Raw genomic sequence first — 17911 nt, forward strand, 5'->3', positions numbered from 1 at the left:
CATCAGGGCTGCAGCAAGGGAGGGGAGGCCTGCGTGGTGTGGCAGGGGCTGGGGGCCGGGGCACTGGAGAAATGCCACCAAGCCTGAGCCCGAGGCCCCAGGGGGGTGGAGCGACCGGGGAGCCCCAGATCCCAGGGGGTCTCTGGGGAGGGCACATCCACATCCACATGTGTGAAGGGTGCTGACTTTTAAAAAACACACAATGTGAGAGTTCTGAGTTAAGCTTTATTTGGGGCAAAATGAGGACAACAGCCGGGGAGACAGCCTTTCAGAGAGCTCTGAGAACCTGCTCCAAGGAGGTGGGGGAAAGGTCAGTATAGATGCGATTCTGGAGAAGGGGGAGTGCATGCAGTCAGACACATATTTTTGCAGGTTTCTGCTAATCTCGTGAAGGTTACTGCTAGTCAGAGGAAGCAGACATCATCACCATGAAGGATTTTAGTGCTTTTCTAGATGTGAGGAGATACAGGAATTGAGCTCATAAAATCGTCTCCTGAAAATATCTAACTATCAGGAGGCCTGTTCTGCCAGTTTTTCCCGGAGCACAGAGGGCCTCATCTCTGCCCTCCACCCTGAACTCCTTTCAGGGGGTGTTGAAAGTCAGCGGCTGCAGCAGTTCATGGTTTAATCCTCGTAGAGCTCAATGGCAAGTGCCAATGGCAAGGGACAGTTTGTAGTTGACAAGGGGGTCCACAGCAGGCTCTCAGGGGTGTCTGAGGAGCCCTATGTGTGAGGAAGACTTCAGTCCCAGCCCTCATGCCTTTCAAGAATAAGGGCCCCTTCCCATCTCAGTGGGAGTTTCTCACACTGACGATGTCTAACAGGGAGGTGTATTAGTTCCCGGGGCTGCAGTATCCGAGCATCACAGGCTGCGCGGCTTAACAACAGAAATGCATGATCTCACAGTTCTGGAGGCCAGAGGTCTGGAATCAAGTTATCAGCGGGGCTGGTTCTTCCGAGGCTGTGAGGGAGAATCTGCTACAGGCCACCCCCCGCCTCCTGGGGGTTTGCTGGCAATCTCTGGGGATCCTTGGCTGTAGAAGCATCACGGAGATTGAGTCTCCACCTTCAGCACATGCTGTTCTCTCTGTGTGCGTGTCTGTGTCCAAATGTCCCCTTTCCATAAAGATAAAGGTGACTTCGCCTGCATCTGTCCTGGGCACAGGCGGACAAGTAAACATTTACACCACTCCCCCATCCACTTAAATACCAGGTGGCCTAGACTTGAGGTGGCTGATAACTGCAGAGATGAGTAATTCATGCTCCTCAGGGACTTCAATTATGCAGAAGCGCCGCTCCTTCTAGAGGTGGAGATATTTAGAGCAGGCCCCCCCACCGCTAGTCTGCGAGCTTTGGCCTCCATGGCGGTGTCCCGTCACCTGGGAGTCTCTCGAGAGCGGGACTTTGCCTTCCTCCCTGAGGTCAGCCTGGCCCTGGGTGACCCCTGCCTACAGGCTGGCTGTGGAGACCCTCTTAGCGTAGGTTAGGTTAGCCTAGGTTTGAGACTTGGCAAAGTCAGAATTATTGTTATGGGTTGGGGGAGCAGTTACTGATCTGAGGAATCAGCTGGGACTCTGCTCAGAGCTCAGCAGGATGCAAGGAAGCTCATGCAACAGTAGAAATAAGAAGGTGTGGGTGGGTTCAAGCCTTCTTCCTGCTGTGTGATCTTGGGTAGGTCATTTAACCTCTCTGATCCTCTGTCTTCTCAGCTGTAATATTGGGGTAATGTAAACCATTGCCGTGCAGGGAGGGTCAGTGGAGATGACAATGTGAAGACATTTGATAATGTACAAAGAGTTATAAAAATTCTAATGTTAATGCAAGAGTTCAAGCTCTAAAGGATTTGGCAAAACAAAACATTCAATAGGCAAAAAGTGAGCAAAGGATTCTAATATTTTAAAATTCATTTTTAAAAAAACCTTTCCTGTGTGCATATATAAAGAGACAAAGAGACTGAGAGGGCTGCTTACTTTTCAAAAGGCCTCTCACCTGAGTAATCTTGTTCTGACACCTACAAGAGCTCTGGAGGGAAGGTGGAACAGGGATGATTTATCCCTATTTTACAGCTGAGGAAAGTGAGGCTCAGAGCTGCTTTGTGACTTGCTCCAGCTAGAGAACGCTTTGGCTTGGATTTGGGGTCACATGACATCTTGGTGGGTAGGGAGGGCAGGACGGAGGAGAGATGGTACAAATGCCTACTGGGCACTTTCTCAGCCCTGGGGTGAGTGCCAGGGCCTGGCTATGCCACTGGATGAGACCCATTCTTGACCTCAGGAGGCTCATAGTCAAAGGCAGAGAGACAGAGAAGGCAGAAGTAACTACGGGCACCCCAGGAAAGAACAGGGACCGGGGACTCCGGCCTGGGTGTCCTCAGGCCCACAGAGCCAGGCCTGGCCTCTGGAGGGCACTGGGGCTGTCTGGGGAAGGAAGAGCAACGGGTTATAGGTACAAACAGGATTGATCCCAGGGCTACCTGGGTGGCAGGCCCTGCCCACTGGAAGGGTAGGGGCTGGAAAGGAAAAATGGCAGCCCAGACTTCCTTCTCGGCACATTAGGATTAGGCAGGATCTCTTTCCCCGAAATCCTCCCCATCCCTCAAGGCCAGCCAGTGCTCCCTCCTCCATGCAGCCTACCTGGATTCCCTCTGCGGGCAGGACCCATCCTTCCTCTAATTCCCAGGGCACGACACCTGTGCCTCTCTTTGGCTGGAATTCCATCAGGCCACGGCATTGCCCCCTGTCAGTCCCTAAGCCAGGAGGGCAGTCACCTGTGACATAGCTTCTCTTCATCTGAACGTCCGGAAAAGGGGGCAGCCAACATTTGTTGAGCTCATGACACTTGACCATATGATCATCTGGTTTAATCCCCAGAGCAATGTCCCTTTGGCAGCTGCGGTGATGTTGTCACTGGTCATAGCCCAGGCTTTGAAATCAGTCTTCGGTTAAACCTCAGATCCAGGGCTCCTAGGGTGGGTGAACTCGCACTGGTTCTGGAGCCTCTCAGAGCTTGGGTCTCCTCATCTGCGGGCCGGGACATCACACTTGGGCCTCACGGTAACTATTATTGTTACAGGAACTGGGCTCAGAGCAGGTGGTAATAAATGTATATTCAGCGAATGGGCACACGCACGTGCAGATGTTCCTTGGCCTTGAGCAAACTTTTTGCAACTGGAAGGAGGCAGGTGTCAGGGGAAACGATTATGCAAATTTGGAATTCAGATGGTGCTAAACCGCTAGGCTTGGGGAAGGCGGCTGCGAAGTCACCCTCTTCTCATTTAAAGTGAGTTATAATTCTCCAGCAAATAGGGACCAGGGCACTTCGCTCTAGCAGAGAAATGGAGCCTGGTTGGCCAGGCAAGGCCAGCAGAGCATCCCTACCTCTTGGGCCCTGATTGCGTCCCCGGGGGTCGTCAGTACCAGAAGGGGGAGGCGGGCAGACCCCCGAGGGTGCAGGAGGAGCTGATGGGGGCCTAGCCCAGTGCCAGGTCCCAGGGGAAGACCAGGAATCTCTGCTCCGGGTGCTGTGAGGAGGGGGATTACGGGCACACCCCTTCCCTGCCCAATTCTGTCAGAAGATGACCAGGATGCACAGAATCGAGTCGGGAGAGGGCCTCCCTCGTTGACAATAAAGAATGCCAACCCTAACAGTGAAATTCTGAAAAGGCTTTTGGGCACGAGGCCAGAGGTTAAATACATTTCAGCACGATAACGATCCGGGAGAGTGGAGTGGCGGGTGGGGGTGGACGTCGGGTTGCAAAACCCTTCCTAAGAAGGAAAAAACTGTCTTTCCTCCAAATGGAAAAGGCTAGACTTTAAAGTAAACTCAAGATGTGTCTTGGGAAAGGAGGGTTAACTGTGAGGGACCCTCCTCCACCCAGGGCCCAGGGACTGGCCCCTGGGTCGGGGGGAGACACCCATTCACCCTCATGCCTGGTCCGGCCTCCCCCCTCCCCTGGGAGCCTGTGTGATGCTCCAGGAACAAATGTTTGGCGTCTCTTCCGCTCTAGGGATGGTGTGAGCAAAGCCTCTGATCAGCAGAGAGGGCCCACTGGGGGAGGAAACCTGGGGGGAGCCCAGCTGTGACGGTCCTGCGAGCAGGCCCACCAGGGCAGGATGAATTACTGGGGGTCAGCGCTGGAGGGGGTGTCTGAGATCTCCCCCAAACTGGGAGACTGTGAGAAACCTCCATTCCCAGTGTCTGGTCCAGACCCGCCAGCCAGGGTCACAGGGGACCCAGGACAGCTCCCAGGGTTTCTGAGGCCCCTGCCCAGGACACACCTGCCTAATTGCTTCTCCCCCTTTCTGCAGGAACCTCTGGGAAGGTGATGCCATGGGGAGTGGAGAAGGGTCCACTGTGGGCTGGAGACTAGCTTCAGTTCACAGCAACAAGTTTTGAGCACCTGCTGCGTGCCAGGCCCTGGGAAGGGACAAGACTGTGCTGTGATTGAAGCCCAGAGGAAAACCTAATGCAGCAGGGGTGGGGGGGGTGTTTGGGGGCATTGGTGGGGAGTCAGGATGGAGGCGACCCTCTTCCTCCCCCACAGGGTCAGCTGCTAATTCCTGAGCCTGCAGGAGGGACCCAGTCCCTCCAGTCCAGACGTCAGCAACCAGAGGAGGTCCCAGCAGACGCTGCTGCCAGGGGGCCCTCTCCCCCTGGGGTTCTGGGGTCCGGCACAGACACAGCGGAAGTTTGCTGAGTGAGTCCCTCCTGTAGAATGACGCACGTTACCTAGGCTTCCAGGGCTACTTGGCTGCATCGGGGAGCGTCCTCAGGGCAAAGGAAAAGAGCCCTGGTGGGGTAATTTTGTGCAGGGGCAGAAAGCATCAGGCAGCCAGGTTCCAGTCCGGTCTCCCCTCTCCTCACTCTGTGACCTTGAGCTGACTACTGAGCCTCAGTTTCCCCAAGGCCGGCCTGAGCTGGTGGATTTAGCTGGGTCCAGCTCAAGCCTTTAGAAAGAGAGCTTCTGGGTCAGGGCATCTTTGCCCTCTTCCAGACCCCTCAGGGATTCATTTGCATTCTTGGAATAAAAATGTGACTGTACTCCATGCTCAGCTGCACATTTAAATGCTTATGCGAGGTTTATTTTGGAGAAGTATGTCTCGGGACTGCTGGCTGGGCTGGCGCCACCGCCTCCCCTGCGTGAGGCAATCAGCCCCCCGCTGAGGCTGGAGCCCACAAGGGGCTGAGCCTCCAGACCTGGGGGAGGCACCGTCCAATGAGAGCCTCACCCCAGGGGCTGTCGCAAGGCTGTTGGGAAATGTCTCATCTTTATATGTAAATAAATCCTTCCCAGAGATTGCTCTGATCACAGCAGCCTGCTGCTAAAATGTTTTAAGTGGGTCCTTTGCCACCGTAAACTTTGTTAAGCATTATTATCAAGTTCGGTTGTTTTCCTCTGCTGATTTCACAGAAATCGCCCCCTCCCGCGGCTCTAGTCTGTTCTGTCTTTGTACCCCGGCTGCATACCTCTGGGGACGGGGACCAAGCCACCCATTCCATAGTAGGACACCCCTGACTGACGGAAGGGTGAGCTGGAATGGAAATTCTCTTCCTGTAGCTGTCATTCCTGCACCCTGAGCCACGTCTTGCTCTGGCCTCTCAGAACCAGCTTTTGCCCCCTTGGCCACCCTCCATGCATGGGACCGGGGCTCCTACCTCCTTCCAAGGCTGGTCATATCCTCATCACTTGGTTGTGGCCTCTTCCTCACCCTCACCTGCTTTCCCCCCTTACTTCCTATGCTCTGAAGCTGTCTATCCCTCAAATACACAAAGCACAGTCCTATCTTTACGCTTTTGCACATGCCGTTCCCTGTGCCAGGAGACTCTTTGCAGGTTTCCTTCTCAAGGATCCCTTCTCAAATGTTGCTTCCTCAGAGTGGCCCTCCCTGGCCATCCTAGGTAAAGTTTCCCCTAACCCCATCACTCTTAATCATCTTATCCTATGTCATTTCTTTCAGAGGAGGTACCATGGTTCAACTATAATACAGTGCAATATTTACCTAGTCACATGTTGCTGTCTGCCTAATCAGAATGTGAGTCTTCCGCCAGGGATGGGTCTTCTTGTTCCCGCTATAATCTCAGGTCTAGCACACAGTACATGCCCAATAAATGCTTGTTCCAGGAATGCAGTGCCATGTCCTCAGAGTCTCCTTGCTGCTGGTTCCTCAATGGTCACTTGCAAAAAGTGGGTTCAGGGCCCTCATATCCACAGCCCCCTCTCTGGACATGTTTCCCTTTGTCTATATCACAGATGTCCAAACTCACTTAGCAGGAGCAGCTGTTCTCCAAATAAAATCTTAGTGGCAGGCCCACAATATAAAACAGATGAACAGGAAGTTAATCTGGCTGAAGTGAGGGAGGAAAGCAGGGTACCCCAGCTCCCAGTGTGCCCCACCAGGCACCTCCAGAGATATCTGGTTCTGCCTGCCCATACTCATGTCCTCTTTGGTAACAGATCCTGATTTTCCTCTGGGGACCCAACCTTACCCATTCTCAGGCAGCGGTTCCATGCACCAGACCTAGTCAATCAGCCAGTGCCACACTCTGGCTGCAGTGATTGGCTCTGGAAAGGCACGTGACCTGTGTTGGTCCAGAGTCCAGCGCTAGAACTTTTCCTAGAAGCACCGAATAAGAAATCTGCTCTTTGTTCTGGAGTTGCTGGGCAGGTTGAGTGAAAGCCAGAATCTGTGGGCATCCACAGAAGAGAGCCTTCCTGATAAAGCCAAATCAGAGGATAGCAGACTCAAGAGATGGAGAGAAAGTAAGCAAGGACTAATGACATTGTTTGGACTCCTGGATCTGGCTGTACCTGCAACCCTGTACTTTACAGTTACCTGAGCTTATAGATTTCCTACTTAGCTTAAGCCTGTTTGAACTGGGCTTTCTCTCACTTAACAACTGAAGGAATCCTGACTGCTACATTAGGGTTCACGGAACACGGTTTAAGAACCACTGTTCTATATCATCCTTCAAGTCAGGCAGAATGCATTGGATGTTTTAATTTCTGCTAGTTTGTTCTCATGGATAATAATAATACCAATAATAACTATCAGTTCTTTAGTAGTTTTCGGCTTTCATCAAGTTTTCAGAAGAACACTATGAAAAAAATAACTGTTTCTGCCTGTAGATGAGGAAACTGAAGTTCAGTGAGGTTGAGGGAACTGCACAGTCACCTGATGAATAAATCACAGAAATGCCTCTGCAAGGGTTTTTTAGAAGTTATGACCAATAAGAAAGAAATTGATTAATATTGATACTTTAATTACATAAAGAGCTCACATAAATTGGCAAACTAAACAAATAAAAAAACAATCTTCCAGTAAATAAATGAGCAACAGAAAATTCTCTAAAGAAGTGATTTAAAAAATAAATTAACGGGCTTCCCTGGTGGCGCACTGGTTGAGAATCCGCCTGCGGATGCAGGGGACACGGGTTTGTGCTCCGGTCTGGGAAGATCCCACATGCCGCGGAGCGGCTGGGCCCGTGAGCCATGGCCGCTGAGCCTGCGCGTCCGGAGCCTGTGCTTTGCAACGGGAGAGGCCACAGCAGTGAGAGGCCCGCATACCACCTAAATAAATAAATAAATTAATTAATTAATTAAAAAATGAAAAAAATATACAGGCTCACTAGTATTCTAAGAAATTCAAAGGGAAACAGGAAGATACTATGTTTCTCATTTTTTAAAATGTGTAAATATGAAAGCAAAAACAAACAAACAAGCACTGAATGTTGTCCTGGATGTAGAAAGACTGATGCTCTTCCATGACAATCCTTTTGAAAAGAATTTGGCAAAAGCATGTTTAAAACAGGGGTTGCCAAATGTTTTCTGAAAACGGCTAGATAATAAATATTTTCAGCTGGTTGAACCATATGGTGTCTGTTGCAACTATTCAATCTGCCATTGTAGTACAAAAGCAGCCATAGGGACTTCCCTGGTGGTCCAGTGGTTAAGGATCTGCCTTTCAGGGCAAAGGACGTGGGTTTGATCCCTGGTCGGGGAACTAAGATCCCACATTCTGAAGGGCAACTAAGCCCATGCACCGCAACTACTGAGCCCTCGTGCCACAACTAGAGAGAAACACATACACTGCAACAAAGATCCTGCGTGCTGCAACTAAGACCAGATGCAGCCAAATAAATAAATAAATAAATATTTTTTTTAAAAAAAGCACCCATAGATGTGTGCAATGCTGTGTTCCAATAAAACTTTATTTATAAGAACAGGTGATGGGCTGGATTTGCCCCAGGGACCGTGGTTTGCCAATCCCTAGTTTTAAACATTTATTCTTGAATTATTAAAATGATGGTCGTAAAAACATGTACTTACAAGGAAACATACTTTGAATATAAAGTTAAATGAAAGATAGCAAGTTATCCAATTGTGTATAATCATAACCATGCAAAGAAAACCCATAGACAAATATGAGAGAAAGCAAATATACCTGAATTAGTTAGCTATGGCTACATAGCAATCTACATTTTAGGAGCTTAAACCAACCATCATCACTTCTCCCAAGACCATGGGTTGGCTGACTGTTCTGTTGATCTGGGCCAGTCTTAGCTTTTTCCAGAGGTTTGACTGGGACTGGAAGGTCTGAACTGGCCAGAAGGATGGCTCACCTCTGCCGCATGTGGTTGCCTCTCCTCCAGCAGTTCAGCCCAGGCACGGTCACTTGGGGGTGCTGAAAGCAGTCAGAGAGCAAAGAAAAAAAAGCTTATTTCTTTTTATTACTGAATAATATGTCATTTTTTGGATGTACTGCAGTTTATATATTCATTCGCCTTTTGAAGGACATCTTGGTTGCTTCCAGTTTTGGTGAATTAGGAATAAAGTTGCTATAAACATTTGTGTGTGGGTTTTTGTGTGAGCATAAATTTTCAACTCCTTTGGGTAAATACCAAGGAGTGAGAATGCTTAATCGTATGGTAAGAATACTTTTAGTTTTGTAAGAAACCACCAAGCTGCCTTCCAAAGCGGCTGCACCATTTTGCATTCCCACCTGTTGTTCCACATCCTCATCAGCATTTGATGTCCATATTCCAGATTTTGGCCATTCTAAGAGGCGTGTAGCTGTATCATTGTTGTTTTAATTTGCATTTCCCTAATGACATATGATGTTGAACATATTTTCATATGCTTCTTTGCTATCTGTTTCTCTTCTTTGGAGAGATGTCTGTTCAGATCTTCTGCTCATTTTTAAATTAGGTTGTTTCGTTTTCTTACCATTAAGTTTTAAGGGTTCTTTATGTATAACATATATGAGTCCTTTATCAGATATATGTTTTGCAAATATTTTCTCCAAGTCTGTACCTAACCTTTTCATTCTCTTGACTGTTTTTCATTTTAATTAAGTCCAAGTTATCAATTTTTCTTTCATGGATTGTGCTTTTGGTGATGTACCTATAAACTCACTGCCAAACCCAAGGTCACCTATGTTATCTTCTAGAAGTTTTATTGTCTTATATTTTACATTAAGTCTATGATCTCTTGTGAGTTCATTTTTATAAAAAGCAAAAGGTCATTATCTAGATCCTTTTGTGTTTTTTGTTTTGCTTTCTTTTTGAGGGGGGTGTGGTGAGTGGATGTCCAGTTATTCTAGCATCATTTGTTGAAGAGACAATCTTTTCTCCATTTTATCACCTTTGCCCCTTTGTCAAAGATCATTTGATTATACATGTATGAGTCTGTTTCTGGGCTCTTTGTTCTGTTCCTTTGATCTACTTGTCTCTTTTTTCATCAATACTACACTGTCTTGATTACTATAGGTTTATAATAAGTCTTGAAGTTAAGTAGTGTCAGTCCTCTGACTTTGTTCTTTTTCAGTGTTGTGTTGGCTGTTCTGGGTCTTTTATTTTTCTAAATAAACTTTAGAACCAGTTCCGTAAATTCTAAAAAATCACTTGCTGGGATTTTGATTGGGATTTCATTGAATGTATAGATCAAGTTGCATAAATGTACCTTTTTATAAATGTACAGTTGATGCTGGCAGGTGAAAGTCATAACATAGATTCCATTGCCCACACATGCACATGAAAATTTGCAGATTGCAGGCAGTGGCTTGGAAAAAAATTCCTAGGGACAATGGCAGCATTGCCAGTGCCCACAATGGCCCAGAGCCGACACCATGTGGACAAACACGGACGTTATAACTCCAAGGCAAAGGTGGGCTCTGGGTGGGGAGAAGTTCTGAGAATGCCTTAATTGATTTATTTTGCTTATATTTTCCTTTTAATGTATTTACAAGGGTGATACATGATTTAAAAAAACTCGAAGTCTAAACAAGTCTAAAGCAGTTATTTCAATAAATGTGAAATAAGAAATTTTAAGGTGACAAGGAAGTGTCATAATTTATGGGTCTCCTTTGTGTCATCATTATGACAGAGGTTCACTCTTTCTTAGAGGGACATAGAAATAATAGTGCACCTTAAAGTTGACGTCCCTAGATTCTGTGATGTACAGTAAGGGGTTGTATCTGTCAGCATTCCGGGAGAAATCCCGTAGCATATGTGGAAGAGGTCGTGAGTTTAATAGAGGGGATATTTACAAAGTTGTGGGCAGGGCTAAGGGAAATCAACAAGGGTGGTGCAGCTTCTTGGGTTGGCCCCACCTGGGAGCCTGAGGGCCAAGAAGAAGGAGCAGTTACCAAAACCTGGGGAGACTGTAGGAGAGGACAGCCTGCCTCGTGCTGCCATCTTTGCGGGAAAGAGCAAGGGGAATGAACACCCCTGCCTCTCTCTCCGGTACCCCGATCCTATGCTCATGCCTACCATTGTGGGACCCCACTGAGAAGCAGAGGCAAGAAGTCATTGAAATGCACCCAGCGATTCCCCTGCTGGACACAGAAGAGTGTGGAGAGTGGGCGTGGCTCTGGAGGGGCGAATGGAAATCATCCCGCAGAGGGTGGGCCAGTGTTCCAGTGGGCTGCTTCTTTTTTGTTTGTTTTTGTTTTTACTTTATTGTATGAAGTTTAAAAGTTTCTGAGTTTTTGTTTGTTTGTTTGTTTGTTTGTTTTACTTTTCACAAATAATCTTTAAGGAGAAAGTTGAGCTTGTTTTCACAAACTTACTTTTTTTTTCCACTTTGAAGTATAGTTGATTTACATTATGTTAATTACTGCTGTACAGCAAAGTGATTCAGTTATACATATATATATATATATATATATATATACATATATATATATACATCCTTTTTTTTTTTTTTTGTGGTATGTGGGCCTTTCACTGTTGTGGCCTCTCCCATTGCGGAGCACAGGCTCCGGACGCACAGGCTCAGCGGCCATGGCTCACGGGCCCAGCCGCTCCACGGCATGTGGGATCTTCCCGGACCGGAGCACGAACCCGTGTCCCCTGCATCGGCAGGAGGGCTCTCAACCACTGCGCCACCAGGGAAGCCCTATACATCCTTTTTAAAAAAAATATTCTTTTCCATTATCGTTTACCTGTGGGCTGCTTTGAATTCCACCTGCTGCTCTCACCGTGGCTCCCTGTGCTGAGGTCCCACGGGCAGTCGCGTGACCAGGTGCATGGGAGCCTTGAGCTCCATCGCTGTCGAGAAGGCCCGCTAGTTCTCCTGCACCCTCTGCGGGCTGTGCTGCTCCCATCCTGGGCACAGCATGGCCAGGTCCAGCCTCAGGAGCCTCCTCCCTCACCTCTCCTGGCCCAGCACCTGATATACAACATGGGACTCTGTGGAGAGAAATGAAATGTCAGCTTTGGGGCTGAAACTCAGCTCAGGGCCGGCGGACATCAGCTCACAGGCTGGGTGATGGATAGCTGGAACTCAGATTGCGGGGTGTTTATAGTTTATAAGGTGAGTTGTGCATATTTCGGTCTTGGCCCAAACACCTGCTTGCCTGAGTGGCTTGTCAGGCAAAGTCTGTCCTGAGTTAGGGCTCTGGACCTGCCAATTTGATCTTGGAAGCTAACTCTGCTGTTTGCCAAATCCACCTCAGATATGGGATCAAAGGATCTGTGTGCGTCAGAGCTGTGTCATCACTCCAGGGCTCCCTGTCACTGGACAGACCAGGAAACTGAGGCCCAGAAAGGGAAGGTGCTGGGCCCAGGCCACAGCATGTGGGGTGGAACAAAGAATCTGGGGGTTGGAGTCTGCTGCCTGCATTCAAGACCTAGCTGTGGGGTCTTGGATAAGTCACCTAATCTTCCTGTCCTCAGTTTCCTACTCTGGGGCTGAGAATAATACCAAGCTCATTGGTTCTGAGACTCACATGAGCTCTGAGCCAGGCGGGCTGTGAGCAATTTTGAGCAATGCTGGTTCATGTCCATGGCCCCTGTGAGCAAGCCCAGAATGGGCCTTAGTGTTTTCTGAGTGACTTGCTGAGCGTGGAAAGGGTTTTACAGACTGTAAAGTGTGAAGGACATGCTACTCATTATGTTAATTGCTGCTCTGTAATGAGGTCGAGTTTCTGCAGAGAAGTGAATCTCACCCACCCTATCCGTGGGCTAGAAGGTCCCCAAAATGAATGTCCTGTTTGCTCTTCTCAGCAGCAAATCCAGAGGTTTTACTCATGGGATTTAAAGGAGATACTGAGGGTTTGAACAAGAGCCACCCAGCTGTCAGGTGCTGCGGTAGCAACTGCTCAGCGTGGACATTGAATGCTGGCCTGGCAGCCAAGGCGGTCAGGAAGCCCTGGGTCGTGGCCACGGCCAGGAGGAAGCAGCTGGTGCAGGGAGTGAGTCCCCACGGTTCCCAGGAACACGTGGGCTGGGCTGAGCCCAGCAGAGGGTCTGCTCTGCAGTGTGTAGGCCCACGGAAAAGTCTCAGCTCCCAGGACTGGCAGGGAGTGGCCAAGAGAGGCCAGGTGGCCCTCTCAGTGCTGAAGTGGTCACGACCCTGGCAGGGTTGCTGCAAGTTCCACAGAGAAAGTGAATTCTGGCAATGGGAACACAGAAGCTGAACGAGGCCTCAGAGACCCGCTTGTCCCAGTTACTTTAAGGAGAAAGGGACAGAGGCCCAGAGAGGGGAAGGTCTTATCATGTAACACAGCAGGTCAGCCTTGAACTCAGGTCCTCGGTTTCCTGAGTCAGGGCTTTTCCTAGTCTCTCCAATCACATTAGAGAATAGTTTCCAGGCTCCCGGAAGTAGGCACTGCAGGTGTTCTGTGTGGAGCATGTCCATGGAACAGACAGGATGCTCTCAGCAGAGGGGCTGCTGTGCATGGCTCCCTCCTACTCCAGTCTAGAGAGATGGCAGTGCCTGGAGTTGTGCAGTGTGTAGCCTGTGCAGCTGTACATGGCAGCCCTGGCTGGTCTCGCACAAAATACACTCTCGTGACAGTGTGTAGGGTATGTCCAGAAGCGGCCCATTTGTAGTGTAGATGTCTCCATCATTCTTGCTAGCTGGTGTTTTCCTTAAGGCGTAGGGATATACTCTAATTAGACAACTCAGGAAGGTCCACACTATAAGGGCCTTTGAGGCCGTGTCATCCACCCTTTTTTTTTTTTTTTTTTTTTTTTTTTACTAAATAATAAGGAAACTAAGGCTGAGAGGAGAGAAGGAATTTGCCTGTGACCACACAGTGAGTAGGTCCCAGTTACTCTTTAGCGACTCCTCTGCAGACCCCTCTGTGGCCCTGGACGTTCCCGTGAGCCTGCCCTGGGTTTCACTCACTTGGAGTCCACCCGTGTCCCCTGCACTCCTGGGTGCGCGCCCACCTCCGCATCCTCTCCTCCTCCATCTGCTTTGTGCGCCACTGCGGAGGGAATTTTCCTGCCGTTTCTCCTGCTTCTCTTGCCCATCCTTCCTTCGCCCTCTGCTCCAGCTTCATCTTCCTAAAGGGCCATCCTGGAGCTGGGCTCACCAAGCCGCAGGCTCTCAGGGCCCCTCACACCCAGATGCTGTCAGCAGTCGGGTGCCCTGCCCCCTGCCCCCTCCTTCTTCCCTCGGGCCCGTCTGGTTGCTCTGCGGTCCTCAGCCATCCATTCCTGCTGTGGGCCCGCATACCGTAGATGTCACAACTGAAAAGTCTCCCATCTCTGCTGTCACTTCCGCTGCTCTGGCCCCCCGCTGCTCCTTCTATCTGGCCTCCTTGTCCCTCAGTCCATGCCCTCAAGGAGATGAGAAGCCTTCAGAGGTCCTTGTGGGTTTCTGTGTAAAATCTGAGCAGCCCAGCATGCATTAGGAGCCCTTCCAGGTCCAGCCCCCCACAGAGCTCTCCCACCCATTTCCCATCTTCTGCTCACTTCTCTCCAGCCTTTTCCAAATTCATGTGGTTCGCATTAGGCTTTGGCAGTCCCCTGTCCCTTTGCACATGTGCTCTCATTTCCTGGAGCATCCTTTCACCTCCTTGAAGACTGAGATCAAGAGTCCCCTCTGCCAAATGACATCCCTTAACACCCTCCTCCCCACCCAGTGACGCATAATGCTCGAAGCACAGACTCTCCATCTTTTCCACTGCCCCAAGGCAGTCTCAGCAGGACACACGCCTGTGGGTTGGACCCAGCTCTCTGCAAGGTCATGCTAAACCTACCCCAGAACATTCTGGAAAATGTATCTTGCGTGAGAGTGATGTTCGTATAGGAGTAACTTGAAATCTGCTTTCATTTGTTGAGTCCATCATGGACAAGTGCTGGGCTTTTGGCAGTGGTTGGTAACAGTTGCCTTGCCTGGCTCCTCATAGCAGATCATCACAGCGTCCCAGCGTGTATCCTGTCCCACTGCAAGGTCACCACTTCCCAGGCAGGGCTATAACAGTTTACATGTCTGCCTCCTGCCAGACTGAGAGTGGGGCTGTGCAAGGTGTCATGGTGACCCTTCTTCTGCCCTGGGGGAAGACAGCTCTGGTGCACGGGGCCAGCTCTGGGCCGGGGCTGAGGGTCGGGACGCCTCCCTTGTGAGTATTCTGTGTCGAGCCATAGTCACCTCCACCTGCTTGCCTGTGAGGAGGGAGGACCCTCGCGGATGGATTTGCCTGCTCCAGACTCTCTGCATCTGACACTGGGTCCCAGGCTGTGCTTATCAACAAGCTCCCAGAGGATCTGACTATGGTCTGGAATTTGGGAAATTTGGGGCTGCCATTCCCGCAGGGCTCCACATCCATTATTGTCATAATAACTCTGTGAGTCAGGTGGCTATTAGCACACCTGTTCACAGGTGGGTGAAGGAGGCTCAGAGAGAGGCGGTAATGTGCTCAGGGCCCCTGTGCTTCTGCACACCCCGAAAATTTAAGATCTGAGAGAGGGTGGGGACCAACGCTGAGCACTCTGCCCTCTTACAGTCCCTAGGGATGGAAACTGGATCTTTGGACCCGGAAGCTGTGGTTGGCAATGCCTGGAGCCACCTTGTGGCGGCCCTAGGAACTGCAGGCAAGTACCCAGGAAGACACATAAGGGGCCTGTCTGGCACCAGCCCCGGGACCCCCTATGTGTGCACCTTCGGGTGGCAGAGGCCCGTCCATTTCCTATGGTGACAAGATGCCTCCACAGAGCCACCAACATCCATTTGAGGTGTTTTCTCCTTTTGATTCTAGTTTAGACATCTAGAGTCTTTGAGTTGGGTCTGGCTGGGCTCCAAGCAAGTCAGGGCTCTTTGGGGCCGCAGTTTCCCTGCTTGTCAGAGAAAAGGCTGGATTCGACCTCTGGGGAATCCGCTTGGCTCTGAACATAACATTTTCTATGTTATGACTAAGGACAAAAGATGGCACTTTGATGGAGCTAAAATAATTCTTTTTCAAGTCTTAAGTTCAGGATTTGGCAAGAGGTCGCAGACCCCAGAGCTGGGAAGTGTGCTTTGTCCACTCCACGAGGAAGGGAAAGACGGGCTGAGTCACACCCGGCTCTCCTCCTGGACTCCTGTGTTCGCCAGGCGTTTTCTGTAGATGTTCAAATTAAAGTATAATTGAAAAACGAGGCTGTAACTCTGGGATAAGGGGTGGCAGGGCCCAGGGCCGCTGACTTAATCAGCAGAGAGCTGCTCACTGGGGCTCGGACACTTTCCAGCTGATGCAGCTTCTCTTCTGCCACTTTTCACAGCAAACAAATGCCACTTGGGTTCCTTCTCCATTCCAGAGAATTCCCTGGAGTGAGATGAACATATGGATGAAGCTGGACTTTTTCTGCTTCTCACTAAAAGCTTGAGCAGGAAAAGCTGCATAGTTTGCAACCTAGGAAGAAAGGATGGTTTATCCTCTGCCCGCGGGTCCCCAAGCCCAGCCTCCTGCCCCAGTCCTGGAGAAGCGGCGGCAGCTCACATGGGGAGGCACCCTTTCCCGCTCTCCCTCGTCCTCTCTCCTTCTCCTCTCCCCCCTTCTCTGCTCCCCTTCCTTATCCTCGGCACCCCCTCCTTTCTGTCCACCACCCCCCCCCACCGCTAACACACAACTGTGGCCTCATCAAGCCCCAGGCAAACAAAGGCTGGCATGGCTGCTCTGAGATCTGCCATCTCCCAAATGCTGGGGTCCTCCAGGCTCGGACCTGGACCCTGGGCCTCGTTTTAATCTGGGGAAATTTAACAGAGAAAAATCCTCATAGGAAAATGATGACATCACGTGTCCCCACTACTCTGAACTAACTGCTGTTATTATGTGACATTTGGGCATTTTCACTCACAGTTTTTTTTTTTTAATCACTCTCTTCCTTTTTATTCAAAATGATACATGCTCATTTAAGAGTAAAGGTTAAACAACACTCACCACCTATTTCCACCACCCAGAATCGGCCATCACTGATATTTTGGCATATTTGCTCCCAGTCTGTTTGCTCTGTGTGTATTAAAGAAAACAGTATATAAATATATTAGCCCTTAAAAAAATCAGAACTTTATAGATATAATTAGAATTCCCCTGGTCCAGCCCCATGTATTGCAGTGACACCCCTACCATGAAACCATGGTGGTCGCTTTGTGGTGTCTCCTTTGAGCCCATTTAAAATGCATTTGCAGTATAGCACAGGGACCTATACTCAATATTTTATAGTTACCTATAAGGGAAAAGAATCTGAAAAAAATATATATGTATATTTATGTATAACTGTGCTGTACACCTGAAACTAACACAACATTGTAAATCAACTCTACTTCAATTTAAAATAAAATAAAATAAAATAAACTGCCTTTACATACAGTTACAAATTCATAGAAAATGCATAGATCATTTGGTGTTTTATTTGTATCATGCCGTACTTGTCATTCTTAACTTGCTTTAATCTCTCCATGTATCTTGAGCTCTATTCCCATTGACCTGTCTTGAGTTAATTCCCTCCCTCCCCTTCCCTCCCCCTCCTCTCTCCTTCCTCCCTCTCCTCCCCCTCCTCTCCTTTCCCTCTCCTTCCATCCTTTCCTCTCTCTCTTGCTCCTTCCCTCATGGCCTGTCCACTCCCCGGGCCTTTCTTACCGACCTGGAGTGGTTGACATGTCCATCTGTGAGTGCTGCAGCCCAGACCCGCCTCTGAGCTTCCTGGCCATTCTCCCACCCAGAAAGCCTTCCCCAACCATCCTCTCGCCTCCACCTCTGATTTTGTGTTATTCTTTGGTGTGTGTCCACTTCTACTATTGCATTTATCACATTATGAGGTTCTGGAGTAAGAAGACAGAACAGCTTGTGTAGTGAGTTGAATTGTGTCTCTCAAAAAGATATGTTGAAGTTCTAACCCCAATATCTGTGAATGTGACCTTATTTGGAAGTAGGGTCTTGGCAGATGCAATAAAGTTAAGATGAGGTCATACAAGATTGAGGTGGGCCCTAAATCCAATGACTGAGGCCTGTATAAGAGAAAGGAGAGGGAGATTTGGATACAGACACACAGAGGAGGCACCCAGGAGAAGGTCATGCAAAGATGGAGGCAGAGATTGGAGGGATGCAGCCACAAGCCAAGAAACACCAAGGATTGCTGGCAACTGCCAGTAGCTGGAAAAGAGCAAGGAAGGATTCTCCCCTAGAGCTTTCAGAAGGAGCAC

The 17911-nt window shown here is 49.3% G+C and overlaps 1 long non-coding RNA gene across 3 annotated transcripts; it reads right to left on the minus strand.

Moving 5' to 3' along the window:
* Window positions 1–205: 205 nt before the first annotated feature.
* Window positions 206–17200, minus strand: LOC114487231 (uncharacterized). 3 transcript variants are annotated; one of them, XR_008618739.1, is made up of 5 exons: window positions 16650–17200; window positions 11442–11688; window positions 8620–8681; window positions 6000–7567; window positions 206–3167 (listed from the first exon to the last, which is right to left on the minus strand). It is a non-coding gene; the product is annotated as an uncharacterized lncRNA (long non-coding RNA). The 3 variants fall into 3 exon arrangements; XR_003682158.2 differs by having other exon boundaries at window positions 8442–8681; XR_008618738.1 differs by having other exon boundaries at window positions 6000–8681.
* Window positions 17201–17911: the final 711 nt, after the last annotated feature.

Source organism: Physeter macrocephalus, chromosome 11 (genome assembly GCF_002837175.3).
Source record: "Physeter macrocephalus isolate SW-GA chromosome 11, ASM283717v5, whole genome shotgun sequence".
NCBI classification, from domain to species: domain Eukaryota; kingdom Metazoa; phylum Chordata; class Mammalia; order Artiodactyla; family Physeteridae; genus Physeter; species Physeter macrocephalus.